We start from the raw sequence: 6,000 nt of genomic DNA on the forward strand, positions 1-6,000 counted from the left end.
ACTTCACAAAGTTAAGCTCCTCCAGTGGTATCTTCAGTATTTGTTTTTTTTGGAGGTTCAATTCTCTAGAAATTCGATTTTCTAAAAGCTCTGGTTATTCTGAACAATGTATATTATCCACCACAGATAACAACAAGTATCATCAATGAGCAAAATTTAGATACAAAGCTACAAACATAAACACAGGACAAGGGGACAGGAATATTGTGAAAACTTCGTATTTATTTTGTAATGCTGTCTTGCAATGGGATGATATGACACCTTAGATAGATAAGTTGTTTTCAGTATGTGTGATGGAATAATTGGCCTTAGAAAAATAAACTTCTCTCTCTCATTTTTATTCTCTTCCATTGTAAGACCACAGACACTGGCGTCACAAAACAGCTGGGTGATGGAGGCCAGTTAATGGGGGAAAACCAAATGCGTTTGGCTGCAGTGGTGGAAGGAGGGAGGACAAGGCCATTTGAACATGGCTCCCTGTGAGAGTGCACACACTCTACCATCATGGTCTTTTCCTTGGTAGCACTCCTACTCCTGACACACATAAATCAGGCCAAATGACTGTATCTTCATGTCAGGGTTATGGAGCGGCGTGTCTTCATGCATAATGATGAATAAACCTCACTGCATAAGGCTGATTAAGCCTTGTAAGTAAGTCATCACATGGTGAGACTCACTCTCAGGCTGTGGGACCATGATGTTACTGAGCTGCTGAGTGCAGAGTCTCACTACAAGAATGCCCTTTGTTGCTGTTACAACCCTTATGGTCACCGCTTTTGGTCCTTTTGGGTGCTGAGCTACTAGACCCAGTCCCAAACAGAGTTCAGGCACAATTTCAGCACAAAACCCAAAGAAAACTGGGAGATGAGAGAGCTGGTGCAGGACCAGGGCCCGGGCTCTGCCTCTCACTCTCCAGTTCTGCCTGGGGAATGGTATTATAGGGTATTATAGCTACACCCAAATCCTTGGTAGAGTAGACCCTGTGTCTCAGAAATTTTGGCAATTCTAGGATTTCCCTTGTAGATTAAACATCTAGCTGCCTGGCCCATGAAAAGCAAAAGAAAATGCAATAAAATAAAGACACAGAACAGAAAAATGGTGATGGCTTAACTGCTGGAAAAAAAATCTTCACACACTCTTCTGTGGTTCTGTGATTAGTAAAAGGGGGTCCATTTCTACTTATTGTGAATGCTTGTCCTTGTGTTACTTTAATTCACTTAGCTGCATTAGGAAATCATCCCCCAAACTCATGGAACACCTGAAATGTTCATTCCCGTAACACAGCAACAGGCTTTTAAAACATTTTTAGTAGACTATTGTTCTTACAATTTTTACCACCCCTTGTCAAAATAAATCAAACCGTGATAATCTCCACAAGCACTTTAAAAGGATTAAAATTATGGGGAATCATTTTATATACCAAATTACTTTGTATATTTCTATTCTCTTGAATGAGAGGGGAAAATGAATTGGAAATCAAAAGAGGGAATTGCTCTTTTGATATCAGCATTTTCTTTTCTATGGGCGTAATTAAATAGATCTTAGAAGAGTGAGACACAGAAAGGAGAGGAAAGAGGTAAGAAAGGAGAAAGAGACAAAAGGAGGTGGGGAGAAAAGGTATTCTAAGGCCAGAATTAAAATATTTACATAGTTTATTTATCTATGAAAGACATGGTCCATCAGGTTCTCATCTCAGGGTTGCCCTAGTCTGCAGAAGACCACAGCTAAGTCTGGGGGACTGTCTGGCTGACTTCCATGCTGCTCTCCCTGCCATCCCAGAGAAAAGTGGCAGTATGCATGGTGAGGGGGCAGGGAGGAGCGCAAGAGACCAGAGGAGTGCATGGAGTATTACAACTGCAGCCTGCTTGTTCTCTGCTGATGAGCCAGTTCCCAAGCCAGCTGGCAAACAAGAGGGAGTCCACACAGCTGCTCTGACCTGTTACTGGTCTCAGATGCTACTACTGTTACCTATGGGGACCTACACAGCCGAGCTGTGCTCAGCAAATGCTCAGTGCATCAGCCAGTCTAGGCTGCTAGAATAACTCCTTATGTTTTCAAGCAGTATAATTTTATAATATCAACAGGAAGAACCATAAATAGATGCTGAGGGAAACTATTCCAGTTTGCATGCATTAAATCTGCACTGCAGGTAATATTTTCCTCATTTTATTCCCATACAGTTAGCTTTTTTTTTTTTTTTTTAATTCCAGTATAGGGATTTCCACCCTTCTTCTGGAATACTATCGATCCTTGTCATAATCCCAGTGCTCAAGTGTTTTGGGCTACATCTTACATTCTTTGTGGAAGGAAATCATGTGGCAACTATGACAGTGACAAGTCACCTAGTTTTATCTGAGAGGATGTTCAAAAAGTGTTATCAAGGCAACCTAAGTGTCTGGAAAGTAGGGTGCAGGCACTGTGAATATTAGGCTGTTTGCTTTGTCTCTCTTTTCTTCTGCTACTGCATTTCCAGAAAGCTTCCTATAATAATATCTAGTTCACTAGACGTGCAAGAACAGGTCCAAGCAAATGCTTCTCTATAATCTCTAAGCTTTTTAGAGGAAAGCATGTGTGTAAGAGAGGGAAAGAAAGGAACTCAGAAGGGATAATGACAGTGAGATAGAGGTGAAGAGTGAGAGAAGAAAATGCTTAGACTGCTGTGAATATGGAGATGCCTCTTGCCATCTCTATGTAACATTCAGCCTGAAAATTTCTACTCTAGCACAAAAATAAAACATTGTTCAACAACATTTATTTTTCTAAGACTTCCTCCTTCTTTCATTTTGATGTAAAAATTTAGATATACCAACCATTCTAAGTACCTCCAGATTCCAAGAATCAGGAGACAAAACTTTTCCCTTCCTCTAAATCTTGTCTTCCTTCTGCCACACCATTAATTTTATGCACCAGAAGGGTATGTGTAGGAATGTAAAATCTCTCGGGAAACATGGAAATAAAAAAATCAAGCTGAAAATGGTGAAGTGAGGTCCCATTAGTGAAGGCTGAGTTAAGACCCCATGGTATAAGCAATGAGATGTGGTTTGCCCTTTTTTCCTATCTGATAGGTACCTATCTTTTCAAAGAAATGGTGGAAAGTGGGTGTAGCCGGATCTAATACAGCTTTCAACATACCAGTGAATGAACGACGGTCAAGGAACTTCCATATACATATTATCAGACGATGAAAAGGATTTTGAGAGATGTATTAAATGTATCACTATGAAAAATAAAGTCTAGTAGCCTTACTTAGTTAACTTTCTCTAACCATAAAGAAAAGTGTACAAAAGTAACTAAGCTAGGAGGAAAAATCTGGTATGAAGCTGAAATCTGAACTGTAAAACAATTTGAAGAAGTTAAAGATGAAGATCCAGGGGAAATCTGAAGCTTGTCCAAAGCACCTGAAGATAAGGAGAGTTTATAGCTGGTGAAATCCCCTCTGTACTTTGCACAGGAGATACCAAGTAACGAGAGCTAATCTGACAGGAGGTGAACGATACAGTGCATTTCCTAGGGACTCAAAAGAAGGTTCATTTATAATGTTTGGATAGAAGACAGCTCCCACTGAGGGAAAATGGTCCTGAAAATTAAACTTTTCTAGTGAAACTTTCTGTCAGACAGACTGGGATTAGGATTTTACTATGGCAGGGCCATATTCCAGTTTGTATAATCACTGATATTCACTTTAAATCGGAGTGGGAAAAGAGACCTTCCAGAGGAGGAGACACACACACACACAAACAGACTTTCAAAAAACACCTAAGGATTTTAGGAAGCACGTTTCCTTTCATGCGTAATTTGTTATCAATTTATCTGGCTGCCCGATAGCAGCAAGGGAAAGGGGGAATTGTGTGTTTAGGCACAGGCACCCACCTGTTTGGAGATCTGTCTGATTCATTTCTATGCTAAACTTTTTCAGGCATCTTTTCTTAGTGTTTCTGGGAAATATTAGCATGATTTTGCCCCTTCTTTTGTAAAGTTTTTGAATCACTGAAACTTAGAATTTTCCTCATAGCAGGTTAAATCCTGTGTAAAGATTTGCTTTCATCAAAACCATTGAATTCACTTTTTACTGTGTCCATACCCTTTTATTCTGGCTGACCAGACTGTTCTGTGTTTATATTTAACCAAACGGCTAACTGCAGAAACAGAACATTTTAAGTGGATGGAAAAAGATATTTGCTGAGTGAATTTTACTCCTGTGGGAGTGACTAGTACAATGGAACTGGATTCGACTTGCAGCCAAACAGCAAAAAGAAGCAGAGACAAAGGAATAATAGAAAGGAAGTGAATATATATCCACATATGTAATGCCACATATCATGGCTTGAAAAACTCCCACTATCGTGTCTCGTTAAATATTTCATAAACTATGAGAGAGCTAGAATCGCTTTAATACTTATGTCTGGATGAAGAAGTAATTTCTCAAAAATACATGCTCTCTTTCTAAGGAATCTTACCAATAAAACCTCTAAGAAATAGAAAGAAAGAAATAAAGATAAGAGCGAGGAAAAAAGAACGGGGTTGAGACCCAAAATGTATTAACAGAAGCGAGCAAGTGCTGAAATTGCTGAGAAACTTCAGGACGCAAATGAAACCCAGTAGAATCTCAAAGTAAAAGTCTGGTTTCAACAGCGCTATTGCACCATCCTGTACCTAGGGGGATAAACCTGAGGATGCCCAGATTTGCTGAAGGGACAGAGACAACCTGACTCGGCAGAGAAATCCATTACTGTAGTAACCTCCAGCTTCAGATGGATTTTGTAATACCCTTTCTTTTCATGAATCTTGAAAATCCCAGGATAATAAAATGTTATTTTCATTTTTGGAAAGGCTTGTTTCAGGAGTCTCATTTACAGTTTTTCCCCCTTCTTCCTGCTAAGAAACACTGTATGGATGGGAACATAATTAGAAACACAAAGGGACAAAGATAGAAACAAACAAAAAAAAATGCTAGGTGACATTTTATTTCTCTCTTAGGTGGAGAACTTGTTCTTGCTTTACTGGAGCTCATATTTTAGGGCAGTAGAAAAAGCAATTCATGACGACTTACATGGATTTTTTTTCTTTTCCATATAAAGAACAATCTATACATAGAAATCTTTCTGGGGAATATAGGAAGCAACAAGTAATACGGGAACAGCATATATATTATTCAAGAATAATGTCTGACTGAAAGTGCATCTCTTTACACAAAAAAGAGAGGAAAAAAGCATTCTAAATGAAATGGCTAAATGCACAGAGGAATTGTGCTCATAGTACTCTGATATTTTTTTTTCGTTTAATGAGCACAGATGTGTCAAATAGAACTTACATCCAACATGTTTAATTAAAATACCTGCATACATGTGTGTGCACACATTTACACATGTGCACGCACACACAGAGGAAAAATAAGCAAGGAAATTCCTTCCGATAGCCAGTTTCAAGAATACAACTGTTCTCCTGTGCTAGAAGCTGTTGCCAGCCAAATAAAATATCAGTGTTCCACTAGGAAATGGTTAGCCAAACAGAAAGTGCAATGAATCTGTAGCTGATGAATATAAGGATTTCTCCATGAAACCCCCTGTGTCAGAAATTATTATAGAGGCTTTCTGTAGTTTAGGACATTCCCAAGACTGGTTACTCAGTGTTATGTAAATGACAAATGGCTAAAAAAAATAACTTGGAACAGATGAATGAGGCATTTGGTTCGTAGGAAAAGGGATCAATATAGTTTTGACTAGAGGCTTGAAGTAACTTCTTGTGTTAAAAATAACAACACTACCGTAACCTTCCTATGGCTATCATTATATCAATTTACAGATGTTAAAATATGTTTTAGCAAATATAAAGAGTTAAAAGGTGTTTCCTTGTGAAATGGAGGGACTAAGTTTCACTTCTTTTTACAAAGTATTAGTAAATTGGTAGCAGAATGATTACCTTGTGTTACCATTATTTTCATTCTTCTAGTATGAATGATCGGGAAAACTAGAACGATGCATATTAATACTGATTCAGCAA

This window comes from Rissa tridactyla, chromosome 1 (genome assembly GCF_028500815.1).
Source record: "Rissa tridactyla isolate bRisTri1 chromosome 1, bRisTri1.patW.cur.20221130, whole genome shotgun sequence".
NCBI lineage: Eukaryota > Metazoa > Chordata > Aves > Charadriiformes > Laridae > Rissa > Rissa tridactyla.